This window comes from Pleurodeles waltl, chromosome 6 (genome assembly GCF_031143425.1).
Source record: "Pleurodeles waltl isolate 20211129_DDA chromosome 6, aPleWal1.hap1.20221129, whole genome shotgun sequence".
In the NCBI taxonomy this organism is placed as follows: Eukaryota; Metazoa; Chordata; class Amphibia; order Caudata; family Salamandridae; genus Pleurodeles; species Pleurodeles waltl.
In genome coordinates this window covers 1698749166-1698772845 of record NC_090445.1, presented here as the reverse complement: position 1 = coordinate 1698772845, position 23680 = coordinate 1698749166, and positions in this window count along the sequence as shown.

Genomic DNA, 23680 nt, shown 5'->3' with positions numbered 1-23680 from the left:
AACGTTCTGGGATCCCATAGACACTAGAGATATTCTACTGTGGATACATATGAATGACTAGTCTGTGATGAAGAAATTTAAAGCAACGGGAAATCTTAAAGGAGTTTTTTTTAATGGGATAAATTCATTTAAAAAAGAAAGACTTTCATAATGTGGGTGTGGGCAAATCTTTCAAGGATTGACATAATTATGGTCCTCATTACAACCCTGGCGGTCGGTGTTAAAGCGGCGGTAATACCGCCAACAGGCCCAGGCCGGTAGTAAAAAAAATGGGATCACGACCACGGCGGAAACCACCAACACAGACAGTCACTTTAACACTCCTACTGCCACGGCGGTAGCAACCAACACCACGGCGGTCACCGCCAACAGACAGGCAGAAGATAATGTACCACCCACCACATTAGAACCTGCCTATCCGCCAACTTTTCCGGGCCGGTACCAACGCCATCAAAAGCACAGCGGAAACTGTTTGGAAGTGAAACCACTCACCGCTCGACACTCAACGAAGAACCAGGGCGCCATGGAGCCTGAGCTGCAGGTCCTGCTGATGCTGGTCGACCTCCTCTTCTACCAGGAACACCAAAGACGGTGGAGATGATGACGGTGAGTATTGCACCTAGTACACAGGGAAGGGGGGGTGAAAAAGAGAGTGACACACACACACATGCAACATGCAACACCTCAACCCCCACCTTCACCCACAATACCATACACATAAACAGATCCAACAACATTACAGATACAACCCATAATCCCCTGGTAGAACACAATGACAAAAGGAATTGAGTCAAACCAGTGATATTTTAGAAATAGGCAGATATACTATAGAATTTGAAAAACAGTATTTACGCAAATATACAACATGTACAGAAGTCCGTACATTGTCCTTCACAAATGTTCATGGGCCACTGGGCCAAAAATCTTGGGCCAAGCCCACACTAGACTCGAAAACACACAGGCACCTCAGGGGGATGGGGGGGCACCTCAGCCAGAAGATGGAAGAACGCCACTGCTCCTCGAGGGAGCTCCATGCCCACAGCAATGTCCTGGGGAGTGCAAGTCCACAGTCTCTCAAGTGGTTGGTTTGCCCACTGCTTGGTCCTGGGGAATGCAAAGCCACAGTATTTCAAGTCCCTCAAGTGGGTGGTTTGCCCACTGCTTAGTACTGGGGAGTGCAAAGCCAGTCTTTCAAGTCCCTCAAGTGGGTGGTTTTCCCACTGCTTGTTCCTGGGGAGTGCAAAGCCAGTCTTTCAAGTCCCTCAAGTGAGTGGTTTGCCCACTGCTTGGTCCTGGGGAGTGCAAAGCCACAATCTTTCAAGTCCCTCAAGTGGGTGGTTTGCCCACTGCTTGGTCCTGGGGAGTGCAAAGCCACAGTCTTTGAAGTCCCTCAAGTGGGTGGCTTGCCCACTGCTTGGTCATGGGGAGTGCAAAGGCACAGTCTTTCAAGTCCCTCAATTTGGTGGTTTGCCCGCTGCTTGGTCCTGGGGAGTGTAAGGCCACAGTCTCTCAAGTGGATGTCTTCTCCACTGGTTCTGGAGGGGGCTTTGTCCCCAGTGTGCCTCATCCTGCCAAGGATAGGGTGAGTGGACGCATATCTCCACTGGTTCTGGAGGGGGCTTTGTGCCCAGTGCTTCATCCTGCCAAGGAGAGGGTGAGTGGATGCATATCTCTACTGGTTCTGGAGGGGGCTTTGTGCCCAGTGTGCTTCATCCTGCCAAGGAGGGGGTGAGTGGATACATACCTCCACTGGTTCTGGAGGGGGCTTGGTGCTCAGTGATGCAGTACTTGGGGTGTGCCAGTGCACATTCCCTCACCTGGGTGTCTGAGGCACGAGATTTGCAGGGAACAGGTAGCATGATAGTTCATGGAGGCAGGGCTAGACATCCTGCAGTGCCTAAGGCTGCTAAATGGTGGTAGTGCTGGTGCAGGTGGGGCTGCTGCCAGTGGTGGTGGTAGGCTCCAGCTCATCTCTTGCAGCTTCGGACGACCACCCACTGGGGCTGCTGGTGCTGGTAGTGGTACCACTGTCAGTAGTGCAGGTGGCGGTGCTTGCGGCAGGGATGCTGGCGGTGCTGGCCGTGGTTCAGGTGCTGGTGTTGACAGTGCTGGAGGGAGGCTCCAACACTTCTCCTGCAGCTTCGGATGGCTGCCCACTGGGGATGCTGCTGCTGACAGTAGTGTTGGCAGCGGCAGGGCAGGTGGCGGTGCAGGTGGCAGTGCTTGCGGCGGGGCTGTTGGCGGTGCTGCATGCAGTGCAGGTGGTGGGGCTTGCGGTTCTGCTTGTGGCCACCAGGCCTTTACCTGCATGCTCCATCGGCTGAAGTGCCTTGCCGTGGATTTTCTTACCCTTCCTTACCTTGGAAGATGCTGTTGTGCCCTTGGCTCTGTCAGCTGGAGGTTTAGAGGAGGCCTTGCTGGATGGGTCGTTCTCCTTGCCCTTGCATCATGCTGGCCCCTTCTTCACCTTGGTAGGTGGCAAAATGGTGTGATTCTTTGCTGGGGTTGGTGGTACACTGGCTTTCTTGACAGGTGCCCCGTTTGAGCCTCTGGGAGTTGAAGGTTCCACATTGGACGGCGACTTGGTGGCTTAGGTGCTAGGCTGGGTTGTGGACACCCTGGCCCGAGGGGAAGGACGGGGGTGTGGAGGGGTAGGGAACAGGTCAAAGTTTTCCAGGAAAAGTTTTTTAGACACACTGGGGCGGGAAGATGGAGAGGGTTTGGGAGTGAGTGGAGAGGGAGTGGTTGTAGGAGGTGTCTTTCTGCTGAGTTTGGGTGAAGGTGCATGGGCTGGATGCTGTTGTGAGGTGGATGGCTGTTAGGTGGTTGGGTGCTTGCGTTTGTGTACTTTGGGAGGAGGGGTCACAGACACACTTGGAGAGGACACAGGGGATGTTTGCATGGTTGTGGGGTGGTGACTGCCAGTGAGGGGTGTGTTGTGATGGGCGTGCTGGTGATGGAGGCAGTGGATGAGGATGTTGTGCATGCAGGTGTGAGTGGAGATGAGACTGGGAGGGAGGTGGATGAAGAGGAGGAGGGGGACACAGTGGAGGCAGTAAATGTTGGTGTGTCTGCATGGGTATGGTGCTTGTGTAAGTGCCTGTGAGATGAAGTGTGGTGCTTATGTTTGCCTGAGCCACCTTTGTGTGTTGATTTGGGTGAATGCTGGTCTGAAGGTGTTCTTGGGATAGGCTGGGTTTGAGGGGATTGGGTCTGGGTAGAGGAAGTTGGAGGGGGAGGCTAGACACAGGAACAAGGGCTGCCATCAGTGCTGAGGCCACAGCCTGAAATGCTCTCTGTTGGGCCGCCACGCCAGAGTGAATGCCCTCTAGGTATGCATTTGTTTGTTGCAAATGCCTCTCGACACCCTGGATGGCATCCAGAATGGTTGACTGCCCAACAGTGAGGGATCTCAGGAGGTCAATAGCCTCTTCACTGAGGGCAGCAGGGCTGACTTGGGCAGGGCCTGAGGTGCCTGGGGCAAAGGCGATGCCCACCCTCCTGGGTGAGCGGGCACGGGAAACACGCTGATGGGCTGCTGGGAGGGCGGTGCTGGAAGGGGGGGTGGCGGCTGCACCTGTTGTTGGGATGGGCACAGACGTGTCCGCCACCGACAGGGAGCTTCTATCGGAGGAGGAGTCGCTGTCTGTGGTCTACCCTCCTGTCTCCGTCATGGTGCTGCCCTCGCCCTCCGTCCCACTGGTGCCCTCACCCTTGGTGGATTCGGCCTCATGGGCCATGTGGGATGCAGCTCCCTCCGTCGCCAGTGCCTCTGCTCCTCCGCCAGATGATGCTAATGCACACAAGGACACGGTGACAAAACAAAAAGGGGGGGAGAGACAGAGGATACACTTGGTCAATGCCAGCAACACCACTACCGTTGGCGTACACAACACACAGGGTGCAGTCCTATGCACTAGGCCATGCCAAACCATTTACTAAGACAGTCACCAGCCCCTGGGGGTTCAATGCCTAATGCCATTAGCTGCACACCTGAAACCCACAGGACCCTGCCCAGGAGTAGATGGCCGCCAACACTATTGGGGTAGGAGTGATTCTGAGCCTGCCCAACAAGGGACCTACCCTGTCATGTTCGCCCTGGCCTAGGGGCACCCAAAGCCCACATCCCCCACCCAGGTACCTCCTAATGCACGCAAAGTCAGGTTTCAGATTCTGCACTCACCTCCTCATGGCTGCTGTGATGCCTTCAAGCGCCCATACAACTCTGGATAGGCCACTGCCAGGATGCAGAACTTCAGGGGGGTCATGGTGCGACGGGCACCCCTTCCTCATTGGGAGGCCAGCCCCAGCTGGGCCTCAGCTGTCTTCTTTGCCCAGCGGCGCAGGTCCTCCCACCTCTTGCGGAAGTGAGTGCTCCGCCTGACAAAGACCCCCAGGGTCCACACCTCCTTGGCGATGGCATGCCAAATACCCTTTTTCTGGTGGGTGCTGACCTGCAGGGAAAAGACAGCAGAAAAGGGAATTATTTACCCGTCCGGACCGTCATACTCATTGCCCACCAGATCCCACACATCCCCTGATGCACATACATTGACCACCTTACATGCTGCACTCTGGCCAGGACCCCTCTGCCACCCCTACATGCGGCTTACACACACAGCAGTCCATACATTCATGGCCCACGCATCATGCTCACAGTGTACTCACCTGTTTGTCTGGAGGACCGTAGAGTAACGTGTACTGGGGTAGGACCCCATCCACCAGTTTCTCCAACCCCTCCGCAGTGAAGGCAGGGGCCCTTTCCCCAGACACATGAGCCATTGTCGCTTCCAGACACAGGTCACAGTAGCACTTGCAGTGTAGGTCCTCTCCAATTGAAGGTCAGGTAGTAAGTGAGTGAAAAGATAGAAAATGGCGGTGACGTCCGCAGCGGTGCGTACCATCACCACCGGCGTACATCGCCATTGGCTCCTGGATCCCATAGGGCACAATGATAACCAATGCGAATTTGCGTGGCGGTCATCGAACGCCTACCGCGACGGCGCACAACGCCAGCTCAATTACCTAATTCCAACTTGTCCCTCCTCACAGGTCAGGCAGCTGCCATTTTAGGGGGGCACAGGGCATGGCACCTAACTGCCTCCCAGCAGACATTGGCACACCAACGGACTCTCGACTTCACATACTGGTCCTGAGAAGTCAACAAATCATCATTAGTGCAATGTAAGTGTGAATATGACCCTCTGCTCACCGTTCTCTTCCATAGGCTTCAACCACTGAGGCAGAATATGAGATGGTGGCATCCTCCGGTGTACAGACCCCTGGTGGACCTAGTGACAATGGAGCACAGACACATTATCATTACCTACAGACTTGATCGTGCCACAATCCAAGAACTTTGTGCCCAATTGGAGCCAGACCTGATGTCTGCTATCCGCCAACCCACAGGTATCCCCCGTCTATTGCAAGTCCTGTCAGTGCTCCATTTCCTGGCAAGTGGTTCCTTTCAAACAACAGTGGGGCCATGGCATCAGGGACGTCTCAGCCAATGTTCTCCAACATGTTGACCAGAGTGTTGTCTGTCCTGCTTAAACACATGTGCAGCTACATTGTGTTCCCCCAGGTGGAGGATTTGACCACAGTGAAAGCTGACTTTTATGCCCTGGGACATATCCCCAACATCATTGGTGCCATTGATGGTACACATGTGGCATTTGTTCCCCTCCGGAGAAATGAACAAGTTTACAGTAGTAGAAAAAGCTATCACTCAGTGAATGTCCAGATGGTGTGTTTGGTGGACAAGTACATCTCCCATGTGAATGCCAAATTGCCAACTCCAGAGGCACCGGATGTGGCTAATAGGTGAGCCTAAGGTCTCCAGACAGTATGAGTAGGTAGCTGGGTATGGGGTTGTCCCTAAGGGTTAGTGTGTGTCTAACAGTTGTCCCTCAATATTTGCAGGTGACTCTGGTTACCCTAACCTCTCATGGCTACTGGCCCCAGTGCAGAATGCCAGGACAAGGGCAGAGGAACGTTACACAGAGGCACATGGGCGTACAAGAAGGAATATAGAAAGAGCCTTCGGCCTCCTGAAGGCCAGGTTCCGGTGCCTTCATCTGACAGGTGGCTCCCTGTACTACTCACCCAAGAAGGTGTGCCAGATCATCGTTGCATGTTGCATGTTGCACAACCTGGCCTTGAGATGCCAGGTGCCTTTTCTGCAGGAGGATGTGCTTGGAGATGGTCTTGTGGCAGCCGTGGAGCCTGTGGACAGTGAGGAAGAGGAGGTAGAGGAAGAAGATGTTGACAACAGAACCAATATTATTCGGCAGTACTTCCAGTGACACTCAGGTAAGAAACTGTAACTTCACTTAACATTTCAGTTATCTGTTGGACATTGTACAAGGCAGCCTGTTTCCCTATGTCTATGGCTACTGACTTTACCCTTTGCCATCTCCATTTTCAGATCCATGTGCCCCACTCTGGCTCCTGCTATGTGTACTGCTGCCCACCAGAGGTCATCCTAAAGTATATTTCACTGTACATTTGAGTTGCACTGCTTTGATAATGTTGTACTAATACATATTTGAATCATTTGACAGACTCCAGATTGGTATTTGTTCCAAGGGTGTTTATTTAGGTGCTCATAAGTAGAGGGGGTGGTGCCAGGGGCTGGGCTGATGGTGGAAGGAAGTTCAGGGTAGAGTCCAGTCTCTTGGTATCACAGGTGCATTGTCCAATGGGGCATAGGAAGGGGATTAATGGCAGTTCAAGGTGGACAGGGTGACAGTGTAGGACACAATGGTGACAATCAGGAGAGTCTTATTTCCTGGCAGGGGTCTTGGCAATGTTCTTTGGTTTCTGCCTGGATCGCAGGGACCGTTTGCGGGGGTGGTTCTCCTTCTGCAGGGGGTGGGGCGCTGCTGGCCTGTTGGTCCTGTGGCAGGGCCTCCTGTCCTCTAGTGCCAGCAGAGGTGTTCCTCAGTTTGGCTAGTGTCAGGCGCCCGTTATTGTTCCACTGTCTCCCTCATGGTCTTGCCCATGTCTGCCAGCACCCCTGCAATGGTGACCAGGATGGTGTATATTTTTGTTAGGTCCTCCCTGGATCTCGATGGAGCCGCTGGGTCTCCTGCAGCTTGGCCAGTATCTGGCCCATGGTCTCCTGGGAATGGTGGTATGCTTCCTGGATGTTGGAGAGTGCCTCATGGAGAGTGGGTTCCCTGGTCCTGTCCTCCCCCTGTCACACAGCAGTCCTCCCAGCTTCGCTGTTGTCCTGTGCCTCTGTCCCCTGAACCGTGTGCCGACTGCCACTGACCCCAGGTCCCTGATCATCCTGTGTTAGTGGGGTTGCCTGGGGTCTCTGTAGTGGAGGACACACTGCTGATTGACGTGTCCTGGGGACAGTGGCATGGGCCCGCTGGGTGGGTGCTGTGGGGGTGTTTCCTGAGGTGGAGGCTCTGTGGTGGGTTGGGACTGTGGCAGGGGAACTGACTGTCCAGAGGTCCCGGATGGGCCAGGTTGGTCATCGAGATCCAGGCATGCAGAGCTGCTGTCGTCACTGTGGGCCTCTTCTGTGGGGGGACTGGATGTAGCTGGCACCTCCTCTGCAGTGACATTGAGTAGGGGTCCTGTGAGGATGCAAATGCAGTGTTATTATATCTGCGCAGGCCATATTGTGCATGGGTGTGTTTCCCTCTATCATTGTGATTTCCCTGTCAGCTTGGCCTTGTGTGAGTGGTGATTTACTGGGCATGCTGTGGTGATGGGTGTCCATGCAGGTCTGTGATGGGGGTCTATTCATTGGTGTTGCATACAGAGCTTGGTATTGGGATGGGTGGGTTGTGATGGTGGGGTATATGTGAGGTGGTGGAGTGATGGGAGTGAGGGTAAGGAATGCAGGTACGGTGGGGGATATAATAGTGAAGATATGACTTACCAGATTCCAGTCCCCCAACTACTCCCCTGGATGCATTATTGCCAAGACTTGCTCCTCCCATGCTGTTAGTTGTGGGGGAGGAGGTGGGGGTCCACCACCAGTCCTCTGTACGGCTTCCTGGTGTCTAGCAACCACGGAATGCACCTTCCCCTGTAGGTCGTTCCACCTCTGCCTGGTGTCATCCCTTGTTCTGGGGTGCTGTCCCACGGCGTTGACCCTGTCCACTATTCTCCACCATAGGTCCATCTTCCTATCTATGGACGTCTGCTGCACCTGTGATCTGAAAAACTGTGGCTCTACCCGGATGATTTCCTCAACCATTACGCCTAGCTCCTCCTCAGAAAACCTGGGGTGTCTCTGGGGTGCCATGGATGTGGTGCGAGTGATATGTGTGAGGATGTGTGGGGCGATGTGTGGGGTGATGTGTTGTGGTGTATGCTGTGATGTGCGTGGATGGTGTATGGGTGATGGTGTTCTGTGCCGCTGATTGAGTGGGTGCTCCTGCCTTGTCTCGCTCTCTGTGCTATCTTTTTTTTTTGCTGTAAGGGGTTGTGGGTAATGTGGGTGTGTGTTTTATATTGGATTGGGTGTGTGGGTGTGGTGTGTGTATATGTGTCAGGTGTGTGTAGTTTGAATTGTCCAATGTGGTGGTGTTTTGTAAATGTGTGTGTATTTTTGAGCGCGGCGGTGTGTACCGCAGTGCTTAATTTGTACTTGTTGTTTCCGGTACTGAGCACCGGCACTTATTTTTGAGGGCCGGGGCTTAATCTTCTGCCTCAAACATTTACTGTGAGCAAAAGACACATATGGGAAAGACGGAGGAAGAGAAAAACGGGAAAGCGTCCCAAAGGTAGAAAGTAGAAAGTTGCAAGAGTGAGCTGAAGGGGCAGGTAGTTGGTGCAAATGGATTGAAGGGGCCCGAGATGGCTTCAGGATTACGCGGCCTCAGTATTCCGTGTTCCCACATTTAATTGCAGCAGCCGCGTGTTAAAGAAGAAGGTTTTGAGCACCGGCACCTTTTTATTAACAAATTAAGCACTGGTGTACCGCCAATGGTTAACCACGGTTGAAAGACCGCCACAGTGATTCATGGGTCGTGATGCTGTGGGCGTATTCCTGTTGGCGTAACGGTGTGGGTTTTGCTATCGCCAGTTTATGACTGACCATTGGTCTGGCGGACTTGTGTGGGTGTCTGTATAGTGGCGGATTTCTCAGTGTAGGTCATAATATCTGTAGCGGAATACCGCCACGGTCACAGTATGTTGGCGGCCGTCAGCATGGTGGTAGGTGGCATTTACAGCCACGGTTGTAATGAGGGCCTATGTCTCTGCAGGACCGGATCAACAGACTCAAGTATGGCCCATATAAGAGGAGAAATATTTTTTCAAAGTTTGAAAACCGTGTTCTGCCGTGAAAGAAAACCCCCTGCAGATAGTGCGACTGGTGCCATCTGGGGATATTAGCTGTGTGAACATCCTAGTGAAAACTAAATATAGCAGGCTTGCTTTAAAATCCCAATGTTGCGGGGTTCAGGAAAATGTCAGAACTTGGAAGTAATTACCTCATTGACCTCCCACCACCCTTTCTGTTTGGGCTGATAACACATTAGATTGGAGATGTAAAGGTTTGTTTTTGCTTCACCACTCATCTCAGTGATGAATGAAACCCTGTAAAAAAGCAAGTGAACAAGAATCGCCCTTCTTCATGAATATGATCGGCAGGACAAGTAGACTACAAATTTGCTAACTTGGAGAGCACTTCTCATGCCACATGTTCAGCAGACCCATTGCCCTTCATCCAGGGGTTTTACAGCTCTTCCTGAAAACTGAAGAGCAGAACTAGGCCTAAATGGGCTTGCACTCCAACACTGGTCAGAGCAAGGTGGATTTGGGAAGGGATGCTTCTTGCTCAGCTAAGGGCGATCTCTTCAGTCTCTAGTTAGAGAAATTTAGGATAGTTTTTAAAATCTAGCACTCTTCATGAAGATGGTGGATTGATGCTTCCAAGAAAAAAACTAGCAAGAAAATAAGTTTGCCAGTTGCATAGTTTAATACAGGCTAAAAGAAAACAGAAAAAATCTATTGCAACACCAATAATAAACCTTTAGTTTGGGACTGGTCCATCAGGATGTGTTACCAAAAGGAGCTAGCTGATCATATAACTCCTAGCTCCTCGGAGTGTCAGCGTGTCACACTCCAATAACGTAAAGGGAATAGATGTGGAGATCTGTCTAATCTTTTGTCAACTCAACTACAAAGGCCATCCTATATGTATCCTAATGAAATTAGAAACTGGTATTATGTCCTTAAAGAGGAAAAGCTAGAAAAAAGTAGAGTACCTTTTAAATGTTTAAAAAAGTAGCAAAAATGTGTGTTTAAAACACCGCCAAAATCCAGCCATGCAAAAAGGATAAGATACTCCGCACACACAATCTTTAGGCGCTCTTTAAGGTGAAGGTGATCATCCCTGTCAACTCACCTGCATTTGTCTGATGTCAACCTCTTTTGAAAGATATTTACTTGACAATAGTAAGCATGCTTCCACAGATTTCCATAAGAACCCCCTTTTTGCAAACCTGCAGCCCCCTGCCAAGATAATCTATTCTTCGTTCAATAAGACCCCCTTCATTCAATAATGCCAATAAACGGAGAGTTATGGGTAAAAGCTCTACCAGTGGAAACCATTATTACCCACAGTCAGTAGTTATTGTGAATGTTTGGAGATTAGCAGTCCAGGGCTTCAATCAGGGCCGACTGGTGTTCATGGGCAAAAGGGGCGTTGTGCTGCCACCCTCTGGAATGGAGATGCAAGAACAGGGATGGAAATACAGAGCAGGTGAAAATAAACCACTGCTCGGAGACAGTGTGCTGGATCTCCTTGGTGAACTCTAGTGAGCTCTGCAGCTGCCAGCCGGGCGAGGTTCTCTTCCATATGCAGGCACAAGCCACAGCAATGGCATCAGAGAGGGAGGGCTGATTTACAATGCAATTGGTCTGGTTTCTTTTGCGGCGCAAAAACAGTGGCCTAGGGAGGAGTAAGCAAAGCTCCATTCACGTCCGTGGCTGGAGTGGGGCAGGCCGATGAGAACAAGGAGGGAGTGGGAGGCAACAATTTGTTGAGTGCACAGAGAAGCAGGCTGTAGGAGGGGTGCAGAGGGCTGCTGTTCTGGTTGTAACATGTGTTCAGCACTGCATTTGGTTTCACTTTGAAGGAAACATATCAAAAATGCTGAGCATGACAAAGTGCTCCTTATCTCAAGTGTAGAGGCCCAAGAGAGGGAAGTGACCAGCTGCGGACAACAATTGCACTAGTGGACTGAGAGGTGAGTGTGCAGTTAAGCTTCTACCTGCATCAGGGACTTTGTCAGACCCCTCCCCCTTTAGCAGTTACAAAGGGGTGGGGTTCTTGATGACCCTCTTCGGTCTGCAGCTCGACAGACAAAGACTCATAATTAACTTGGGAGGGTGAGTGAGTGAAAGGAAGGATGGGTGGATGGATAGATGAAATGGTAGATGGATAGATGTGTGAATATACGTCAGAGTGAAAGGCAGGAACGGTGTATGAGTGAAAGGGGGGTGGATGGATGTAAAGGCTGGGTAGAGGGATGATGAGAGAAAGGATGGATTGATGGCAGAATGAATGAAAATATGGATGAGTGGAAGGATAAATGGATGAGTAAATGGATGGATGGATGGAGTGAATGTAGGGATGCATGAGCGAAAGGATGGATGAGTGAAAGGATGTATGTAAAGATGGATGAGTAAAACAATGGATGGATGACAGAAAGGCAGGGTAGATAGATGTCTGGATGAAAGGATGGATGGATCAGTGAAAGGGTGACTTGATGGCTGGATGAATAGATAGCTAGATGGATGAGTGAGTGAAAGGAAGGATGGCTAAGTGAAAGGGTAAATGAGAGGCTGTACTAATGGATGGATAGGATGAAGGGTGGATGGATGGATGGGTGTAGGGATGGATGGCTGAGTGAAAGGGATGAACTAAAGGGAGGATGATGGATGGAGTGAAAGGATGGATAGATGTAGAGAAAGGGTAGATGGATGAGCAAATGATGGATGGATAATTGATTTGATGGATGAATGGATGGATGAAAGGAGGTATGGTTAATGGGATGGATGACTGAGTGGATGGATTAGTTTGATCAATAGGTGTCCTTGGGCCAGTGGTGGCTCTCCTTTATGGGCAACACACTACACTACTCCCTCCTTGTTTTGTTGTCCATTTTTATTGTATCAAAAGTGAATAATTATTTACTTGTGATATAATAAAAGTACAATGCAGACCCGCTTCAGGTCCAGGAACAAGCCGAGGCAGCAAGTGTCATTGATTGCTGAAACAGGTGCATGAATGTGCCTGCATCAGCCATCAGAGATACTGTCCAAAGCTAGTGCTATCCCAGCACTGTGAGCATGTCTGTGCGACAATGTGTGTGAGTCAAAGTGAGAGAGAGTCAGTGAAGGAACGAGTCTCAGTGAGTGAGAATGAGTGACAATAAGGACCAATATGTGTTGGAATGAATACGAGTGAGTCAGAGAGAATGACAGTGAGTGTAACTGAGTGTTATTGTGTGTGAAACTGAGTCTCAGTAAGACTAATTCAGAGTGGGCCAGAGTAGAATGAGTGAGACTCTATGATTTAGTGAGACCAAGTGAGACTGACTGAGTCAGAGTGAGACATAAACTTAGTGTCAGAAAGTATGAGAGAAGCCTTCAAGAAAAAGCTCCTTGGAATTCGAGCCAAGGATTAAGTCCCACCACTTTTAAAGATCCCCAGCCGCCATGGGTTTCAATGTAGTTGATGCAGAGTCTGTATTTGCCTTGCCTCATGTTATCTGTTCTTTTAAATAAAAAAAGCCCAGAAGGTAGGAAATTGCTACCTAATAGCCAAAGTAAAGTGAACAAAGTAAGGGTTGGCGAGTAACACAGCGGCTCAATATTATTATCATATACTTGCCAAAATTAGGACACATGAAATAGGAAGATTTTCAAAAAATAATCTGGGGCTTTGAGTTAAATGAAGTGGTACAATCTAGGCTGGAGAAATTAATTTAATGACAATGTTGGCTTTCAAAATCAGGAATCTACTTCCTCAATTGGGTCTGTGGGCATGTATGTTAAAGATTTGCCATCTTTAAAATTACTTTTACAATGTGAGGAGCGGGCGGGGCTTTTATGGAACAGTGTGATGTGGAAAGAGGGGCTTTGGCCCATCACTATTGGCCAACAATTGTCCATCCAACACTGTTGAAGGTGTTACTGCTCTCCAAATAAAAAACCCAATAAGTTATAAAGTTACAGAGTATTCTAGGGCTGTCCAATGTCCTGCGGAACCTATAAAACAGCTGAAGCATGTCTCCTGTGCAAAGCCTCCACACACGGTGCTGCAAATCTGTTCTTTGCATGGGTTTCCAGCTTCGTATGTTCACTTTGTGTGATATCAGCTCAAACCGGGAGACCCTATGAAGGGAGAAAGTATCATGTGACATATAGTGTGCGATTGTCGTAGTTTGGACTCTTGCTTTAGGCAAGACTACTGGTTTAAGGATGACAGTACTTGTTTGTAGGCGACTATGCTCATCCTACAACAAGTCGCAGCTGTCGTCCCAACCCTTCCAACTCACTAACAGCACCTCACCAAAAAAACAAATAGTAAAAGGTGATTTGTGGCAGCCTTTACGCATGGACTCGAGAGTATGACATCTCAGGGAGTGTTGTGGTTAAACGGAGATTACCCCTTTCTCACAGATGTATCATGTCTCAACCAAACACAGACAATAACGAAGATGCAGTGAAGTTTCAATAGTTTTTATTTAACACAACTGCAATCTGCGATAAGTTGCATGGGCTGCAATGATTAGGATAATGAACAGTGCAAGAAACAGAATTGTAAAGACAAGAGTCATTATTACAAGGAACCCCACCATCTTGCAATAACATGAAAAGACTTAAAGGGGGTCATTCTGACCCCGGCCGGTGGCGGAAGCCGCCGGCCTGGCTGGAACCGCCAGAATACCGCTGCGCGGTCAAAAGACCGCCGCGGGTATTCTGGGTTTCCCGCTTGGCTGGCGGGCGACCGCCAGAAGGCCGCCCGCCAGCCCAGCGGGAAACACCCTTCCATGAGGATGCCGGCTCCGAATGGAGCCGGCGGAGTGGAAGGGGTGCGACAGGTGCAGTTGCACCCGTCGCGATTTTCAGTGTCTGCATGGCAGACACTGAAAATCTTGGTGGGGCCCTGTCACGGGGGCCCCTGCAGTGCCCATGCCATTGGCATGGGCACTGCAGGGGCCCCCAGGGGCCCCACGACACCCCATACCGCCATCCTGTGCCTGGCGGCCAAAACCGCCAGGAACAGGATGGCGGTATGGGGGTCGGAATCCCCATGGCGGCGCAGCAAGCTGCGCCGCCATGGAGGATTCCCCAGGGCAGCGGAAAACCGGCGGGACACCGCCGGTTTTCCGTTTCTGACCGTGGCGGTCAGAATGCCCAAGGGAGCACCGCCAGCCTGTTGGCGGTGCTCCCGCGGTCGTTGGCCCTGGCGGATTTTACCGCCAGGGTCAGAATGACCCCCAAAGTGTGTAATATGTCCTCATACCCTAGCATGATAGGCCTAACCTCCTACCTAAAGGAGAGCTGGGTATGTTAAACCTAATCTGCCAATGCCATGTCCATGAGAGGAGCCCCCAACCCTCGTTACCTTGGAATGAGGTCTCTAGCTCAGACTCCGCAGGGACACTAAGACTGGGTCAGCGTCAAGACGACGTGCAGCCTCGATATCAGCGATGGTGGCGATGCCCTCTGGTCGGAATCCCTCTGATTATCTGTCTAAAGTGTGATGTATTTATACAAATCTACTTGGACCCCTGATGTAGGTGTGTTCCAAAACAATATATAACGGCATGCTTGGGGCGGCAATTAATATAAACAATTCCCTCGAAAGTATGAAGAGGGAAAGTCCTTAAATGTGAACACCTACAGTGTGTTTGTCTTTGTTTCTTGATTTTTACGCCTTAACGCGGTGGCATTGATAATGCAAATCATAAGTGGCCTAACTATAAACAAGGCAGCCATCTTAGAAGAATTAAATAATGAAATGGGCTAAGACAGAGCAAGCTAAGTAGGTTAAAAGTCACTAGGTGACGGGGCACGAGTCCGCAAGCCAATGGCTAAGCTAACTCCTGTTATCCCATTAAAACAAACTAGGATTCACTACACCATATGGTAGTACCGTGTGAGTTGGGAGGTCTGGTTTTCTCATTCACTGAAATGGCAAACCTCTATCTGCAGGACCAGTCATTCATTTTGTATTTATGAGGACTCTATATGACCCACATCTTAAACTGCATCACAATGTCACAGACACAAGTAAATCATGCACCTTTGATTTGCAAGCAGCAAAGGTGACATGTAGGGCCCGCCTTAGAAATGTGATTTGAGCGTAAAGATCGAAAAGCTAAAAAATGGCAAAAGTCAATGTGAATACAGTACATTTACTGAATAGGAAAAGAAATATGTTTAGGAAGCAAAGCCATATTTCATAACAAGTAAAAAACAAAATGGTCATGCCGCTAATAGTGATAAAAAAGGTAAAAAGAATAAAAAATGGCAAGAATTCCTCTATTTTCTGTCTTACTTGTCCTAACCTTTTGTAACACACTCACTAGAACAGGTGTCTCCAATGAGTAGCTTACGAGCTACTAGTAGCTTACGAGCTACCCATAAGTAGCGCTCCTGTGTGCAGCCCAACCCATAAAAAATTTAAAATGTATTTTAAAACAAACATATAAACTTGGCTGATGTGGTCAGAACTAAAGTTCTAATAATATGCATAGCTCTGGATGGTTTTCATTGAACATAAGTAGTGTTTACTACAGAAAAGTTTGGAGAGCCCAGCACCTAGAAAGTATTTCAAATAGTCATAAGAAAGAAAACAGGGGACCTTCATGTACTGCATTAGAATGAGAGAAAAGCAGTATAAATGTGATACCACACTGGAGAGTAAATAGATCCCTTGGTATTTACCTTTACCATGCAGCCTTTACGACGTGGTCCCTTTACCATGCACTCTTTACAATGCAGGTAAGCACCACACAGACTATTTTCAGGTACTTAACAATGCAGGACTTTACCTTGCAGGTAAGTTCTTTATTTGATAAATTACATCTTTGTATACATTCTCTGAAGAAACAAAAGATTAAAGTGACATTATAGGTGGAAATGTCAGTTAAAACATGCCATTTTAAACGTAGACATCCACTGAAATTCACTACTTGAAGTTATCTCAAGTAACTATAACTCATGCCCTGATGTAACCATAACTCCTGCTCCCACCATGCACATTTGTTTGATTGATAAGTCCATTGCAAATGCTGCACTGATATTATCAACAATGTCATAGAAGATGTCATGAGTGATGCAATATGTGGGGTAATTAACAATGCATAGCTCTTCGTCTCACAGGTCCTTGCTTTAGATAGACTTACTTTGCCAAAGAGTCACAACATCAAACTATAAAAAGAGACCATATTATAATTTGCCCCTATAAATCATTTTAATCTAGTGTACATTTCAGTAATTCACACAATGCAATTTTTAATAAAAGTCATTATTATGAAAATGTTTCATAAACTTATAAAACAATAAATAAACATTAGTGAGTCTTTATTATTGCAATTTGTGGGTTCAAAATGTAAAAAGAAAGACCCAGACGTGTATATATATATTTTGTTAGAAAAGCAACATATCACTGAGTCGTTCTTTTAAAAATTTTTAGCTCACAAAATGCAATCAACCACAAGAGGGCCTTGTACTCCAGCTCAAAAGGATAGAGCTCCAGCAAGGAGTGCTTTAAAAATATTGTGTGCTCTCCTGGGATCAGATTTAATGACCCAGGAGAATTAGGGCATGATTTAGCTCAAGGCGATTACAGTCCTGGCGTCGAGTTTTCAACTGAAAACCTATCCGGCGTTGTGACTGTCGGCATGCCATATTTAAATGCTAGTGATGTCATAGATGAAAGCCCCATTCGAACCTCTGTCTCCAGCAAGAAACACCGCCCGCGTTGATGGCAGAATAGGGTAAAGTGGCTGGCGGCAGGACCCAGCCACCCTTCCTTGTCTGCAGATTTGGATGTGCCTTACCGCCAAGCAAAACGCGGCGGTGTAACCTCCACTTCTGAGTTGGCAGATTAGGGTGGAAATTGATGAAAACTCACCCGTTTTCCCAATTCCACCTCCGACTTCGATTGGACGTGACTGGACAACACTTGCTGTCGTTGCTGCTACCGACCCACAAAGATAACACAACCCTTCCTGTCACCGGACTCGAAGGTAGGGATACCGCATTGCCAAATCACTGTGACATTCATATGTCGGGGAGACAATTGTGTCACATGGCTGGGGACACACTTGCACAACTCACATATTACATGCATACACACGTCATTGTGGTGTCATTATTCGTTGTCAAATGAATGCTGGCACCACAATGACGGTAAACACACTGGACAATGATGTCCATGTGTGCGCACTGCAAGAGGGCCTGTACTGGTAGGTTTGTGCTGTCTGTTGTGTATATGAGTCAGTACATATATGAATGTCTAAGTGTGTGTGGATTTGCTGGTTGAGGTGAAGGAAGCTGGAGTGGGTGATGTGGTTGTGTCTGTATGTGAGCCACTTGCATGTGAGATTGATGTTGTTGTGTATGTTGTTTTGCAATGTGACACATTCAGGTGAGTGCTGTTGTTGTGTGGGGCACATTAAGACATTGTCGTGATGTGTGGGTTTGTGCTTTGTAATGGATGATGGTATGTATGTGTTGAGGTGTGTAGTGTGTAGTGCAGAGGGGCACATATGGCTAAGGTACAGTGTGTGTGTGGGTGTCACTTACCTCTATTCCATTGCCCCTGCCATTGTACAGAGTCATTGGGTCCCGCCGTCACCTTCCTCAATCAGCAATCTGTCGCTAGTCCAACACTTGCAAAGCTATAACATCTAAATATGACGGGCGATACACCATCAACTTTCTCGTGTTGTAGGGTCTGGTGCCAAAGCAGCTTAGCGGTAAGACCATCAATATCTAAATCAGGCTTTACTGTTTTTTTTGTCAGGGTGATTTGCCAAGCAAGGGCCAAGAAAAAGTGGGGTGCCAAAGCACGTTTTCTATGTAAATTTCTTCACAGGATATTTACACACAGCTACAGCCCAAACCACTGAATGGATTTACAGCAAATTTTGCAGAAGGCTAGACCTTGGTCCAGAAAAAGTGCCTTTTGTGTTTTGTTGTAAATCCATTCAATAGTTTTGGGAAAATTAAGGTTCAAAACAATTATATATATTGCACAGTGGAGAATCCACAGAGCCAACATAAATCATCCTAGGGTGTGATTGGCTGCCAACACATCAACCACCACATCAAACACGAAGTTGTGGCAGCCATCTTAGGACTCAGGACTCAGTCCTGAGTCTTAACCAAAAACACAGAGAAAAACATAAGGGGGCAGGGTAGGGATCCCCTGATCCCCTAGACCTGATGGTGGGGTCCCAGAAGGACCTGGCCTGGGACCAGAAATGTTTATTTTTTAATTTTACCACAGATTTGTGGAGGATTCAGGATTCTGTGGTAACATTTTACAAAAGCACAGACTCCCATCCATATCTTTTAAAACCTCCCTGGTTAGACCAGAGCCTTGGGGTGGAGATGCAGCGTATATTTTGTGGGTGGAGGTGTATGACTTCCTCCCCAAGCCTCTCAGAGGCGTGAGGGATCCCATCACACTGGTCCAATAATTTAAATAAAGTGGAGGGGGTGCAGCCCCCTTCCTTAGCCTCCAAGAAGCAACCCCATCCCTCCCAGCCTTTGGGACACTTCTATTTCCATGCTTGTTCTCCCACCGGGTGTAGCCACAAAGCTGCTCCCACCCGGTGTGAGAAGCAAATAATTCCCTGTCCACATTCTCAGGCAGGGCCTGTACTGAATTGGTCCCATACCGCAGGAACAAAAGAAACCTCTTCTACAAGGTTGGCTCCCACTGCACTTCCGATAAGTACAAACAGCGGAGCCGACGTAGGCTGCGGGGGACCTGAGCATCCCCCCACAGCCCCTGATGAGGGACTAGCTGTGAGTGTGCCCCACTTGGGCACTCCACTAAAAAAGGACTAGTAGCTGCATGCTACAGGTGGGCACCAATGCACACCACTTTATAATTAAATAAATGATAATGCTGGGCCCCCCAAAATGTTAATGGTCTAGGATGTCCCCGGGTCGGCACCCGGGCAAACCTTAAATAGGAACAAAAAGCACTGACTCCTGTGTGGCCCCACAGAGCTGCTTACAAGGAGCTGGCGGGCCACTGGGGCCCTGGGACTCCACAAGCAGACTCTATACAAAACAAAATCATCAGTGAGTGGCCCTTGTTGTTACTGGGATACCAACAATAAAATTTCAAACAAAAACAAAAAGTGGTCAGCTGTAGCTGCTCATTTATTAGTCATTGCTCATTCAAGGAGAGCTCCATTATCCCCTTGGAGGGCTATTTGCATATACAGTATTTGGTTTTGGTGAGGTCCCTTGAAAGGGCAGGAACAAAAATATTTTTTTAATGTTGTAGCAGGGTGCAGGGAGTTCTGCAGTCCCCCAGCAACACTAGGAAAGAAACATAAGTCACGTAGGTCATTGAAAAAAAATCCCTGGGTGAATTTACCATGTTTTTTTAAAAGCATTTACCGAACTGGAGCTTTTGCTCTACAGCTGGGACTGCTGCACCACATCGGAGATGATTGTATGGTTGCATTTTATGTGGCCTAAAGAAGTATCACATAAAATACAAGACTTTTATGTAGTTATCTCTATGATTGTATTTTTCGGAGTCTAAAATGTTAAGATGTAGATTAAGAGACTTGTAGGTTTTATTTTTTTGTTTCTTGAAGAAAAATAATATATCTCTGATTATTTATTTTCATATTTCTCACCCCCAAAATGTAATATTAAAAACTATGTAAAATGAAAGGGTCACAGACATGTAGTTTGATAAAACTATATTAAATATTTTTAAGCAATCTATAATAAAAAAAAATCATTATGTGCATTATTGAAATATACATTACTTTAAAATTATTTGTAATTTTTGGAGCAAGATGATACATCTTCTTCACAAATAGGGTGTTGGGAGCAGGGTGTGTTGGAGGGAGAGAGTAGGTGTGGCTGCCTGTGGGAGGGATTGACTAGAGGGCCTGGCAACAGGCCAGGCCCTGTGGTCAACTTCCAGCTGCACACGGCGAATGTTATGGCCAGCATGAGGTTGTCTGCCTGCAGGGTGTAGAGTGCAGGGCCTGGCCACAGGACAGACCCTGTAGCCAGCCCCACCAGGCACAGGCAAAGGCCGGATGCAGTGGGGTGTTGGCTTTACTTATGGTAATATAATAGTACTTTATGTTAAAAAACCCTAGAACCCCCTCCCCCCCACAAAGGAAAAGTAACATGAGTTATACTTACCTTAGGGCATGAGTTATAGTTACTTTAGATAACTCTAACGATAACTGGTAATCTTCTATGGTTTTAAGAGTTTAAAGTGTTACGTTGTGACTAAACATTTCACCTAACTATAACGTTACTTTGACCTTTTTTTCCTGGAATTTTAAATATATATTACCTAGTGGCGGTTGTTATTATGTAGTTATAGTTAGGACTTTGGGCCTGATTACAACTTTGGAGGAGGTGTTAATCCGTCCCAAAAGTGACGGTAAAGTGACGGATATACCACCAGCCGTATTACGAGTCCATTATATCCTATGGAACTCGTAATACGGCTGGTGGTGTATCCGTCACATTTGGGACGGATTAACACCTCCTCCAAAGTTGTAATCAGGCCCTTAGTTTCTATAGAAAACATTTTTTTGCTTTGATAATAACTTTGGCGCTGTTTGATGAATCTTCACAAAAGTTTACAAAACAACAACAGATGTTATTCCAGTTGCTGTCTGGAAAGTTTCGGAGTGATCTGTCAAGCGGAGGCCGAGAAAAAGGGGACGGTCCCAAAACATGTTTTCCCTATTAATTTTTCCATAGGGATTTTGAGCAGCGATAGCATTGAAACCACTAGGCGGAATTACACCAAACCGGACAGAAAGGTGGCTCTTGGTCCGTAAAGAGGCCTTTTTGTTAATTGGTGTAAATCCGTTTAGTATTGTAGAGAATTTAAAGGACATTCAAATTTGTATATATAGTGATGTGAAGGATTCGCAACCCCTCCCGATCTTGTGCTGAGATCTGATTGGCTGACAACACTTCAACAAAGAAGTGTTGTCAGCCATGTTAGGACGTGGCTTAAGCTGAGTCCCCCCCCCAAAAAAAAGTTACAAATAAAGAAAAAGGGCCAGGGTAAAGTCACCCTGACCCCTTAGCTCTGGTGGGCTAAAAAAAACAATGTTTGTACATTTTTGCAGCAGAATCACAACGGATCACAATCTGTAGCAAAAATGTTTAAAAAAATGAAGAGTGGGCTTTGTTATTGAGAAGCCCCCGGGTGGGCCAGGTCCTGGGGGCATTTATCTTTTAATATGGGGTGGGCTGCCTGGCCCACTCCCCCTGTGCCCGGGACTACCACCTCCCCGGGCTAGCAATTAATATTTGGGAGGCTGTGCAGCCTCCCTGCTGCCCTGGGGACCACCACCAGCTCCAAGGGCATTGAAGGCAATTGGTGTGGGGGCACGTTGACCCCTTGCAGCCCTGGGGACCACCACGACCACCTACCTTGGGCTATGCACATTGGATGGGGGCCGTGCGTCCCCCCTTGTGAAGCTACTGATGGCTCTGGGGACTGCCAACCCCTAGGGCTGGCTCCTGCTATGTCCCGTGGTGCCCACCCCAGGACATAGCTGTTTGCTCTGACTTGGCTGCAGCTTTGACAGCTACAGCCAAGTCACCGCAAACATAACTCTGCTTTCTAATAGCAGGACCTGTCAAACAGGTCCTGCTGTCAGAAAGCAGAGTTTTCATCTGTCTTCCCTGCATGCAGATATGCATGCAAGGTAGACAAATGAAAACTTTGCTCCATTGGGAGCCGGCTGGGAGGACGTCTGGAGAGGCTTGGAGGCCCCCCAAAGTCCCAGATAGCCTGTAAAGGGTGGGGGAAAAACAGGTGGGACCACAGGGGAAGTCTTGAGACCCCCGCAGTCCAGATAGCACATAAAGAAAATAAATATATAAACAATAGGGTGGGACCGTGGGAGAGGGCTTGAGGCCCCTCCCAATGACGTCCCAGATAGCCCATAAAGGGCTAAAAAATAGGCTCCAAAAAAAAAAATAGATAGCATAATTGTGCCGGTAACAGACCTTCATATTGAGACTTCAGGGTTCGATTCCAGGAGCATCCGTAGTCATTTCACTCCTTTACTGATTTTTTTTTTACAACTGCAAGGTGATCTTACTCTTTTAAATTGACAAATCCATTTTTCTTTTCAATCTGTGAAGAAATATCTAATTCTAACTTTATCATCCTGCAAAGCCTAAAAAACTCTCTATCTCTCTCCCTCTCTTTATCTCTTGATTCCTCCCTCTTTCAGTCTCTTTCTTCCACTCACACACCCACTCAGACTCTTATGTAGCCTCTCGCAAACCCACTCAGATACTCACACACCCACTCACAGCCCCACTCAGACCCTCACGCACTCACTCACAGACCCACTCAGACACTCACACACCCACTCAAGGACCCACTCAGACTTACACACTCACTCAGAGACCCACTGACACCCTCATGCACCCTCTCAGGGACCTGTGCAAACACTGACGCACCCACTAAGACACAGATGCACACACTGTCACACCCAGACAAACTCTCACAGCCACTCTCAACCCTGAATATACCCTCTTACACCTCTTCTCACACCCAGAGAGCCAGGCTATGGCCAACTCCCACCACGCAGGGCCAAAGAGCCATGTGCAGAGTAGGGTTGGGTGACTAGGAGGGTTGACCGCAGGGACTGGCCGCAGGTCAGGCCTTACAGGCAACCTTTTACACTCACAGGCAAAGGACGTTCTTTGGCCTCAGGGCCTGGCTGCAGGCCAGGCTCTGTGGTCAACCATCACAGCGCAGGGCCTGTGGCCATGCACACCGGTGGTTGGATTAACGTGTAGTAATGAAACATACTATACGTTAAAAAAACATAGAAATTCACTGAATAACCCAAAGGTTACAGGGACGTTCTATTTAGGAAATAGAATAAAGAAACCCCATATAAATTCACTTAAAACCAAGGGTTACAGGGACGTTATAGTTAGGCTCACATTTTAAACATAGCAAACCACAGAAGTTCACAAGTTATAGTTATTTATCTCAAGTAACTATAACTTGTGCCCTAAGGTAACTATATCTAGCTATAATTGCTTCCCAGCCATGTCCTGTTTATTACCTTGCATATGACATCACTGATGACATGTTCTATGACATCATTTATGACATCACTGATGACATCTCAAATTACATCAATGATGACATCACTGATTACATCATCCAGTGTGTGCAGTTTACATATTGGAGAGTAACGATAATATTACTTTGCTATATAATGTAGATTTTCCTAGTAATTTATGAAGGAAAGTCTTAGTTTTCTTAAAGACATGGAGGCGAGTACTGTGCTTCTCTAGTCTTGCTTTAATGAATAGCAGCAGTTGAGGAATGAGAAAACTACAAATCCCATGAGGCCAATGGAAGACAATCAGTATTGAGGAACACCCTAATATATCTAACTTGACTGCAAGCCACCCTCTT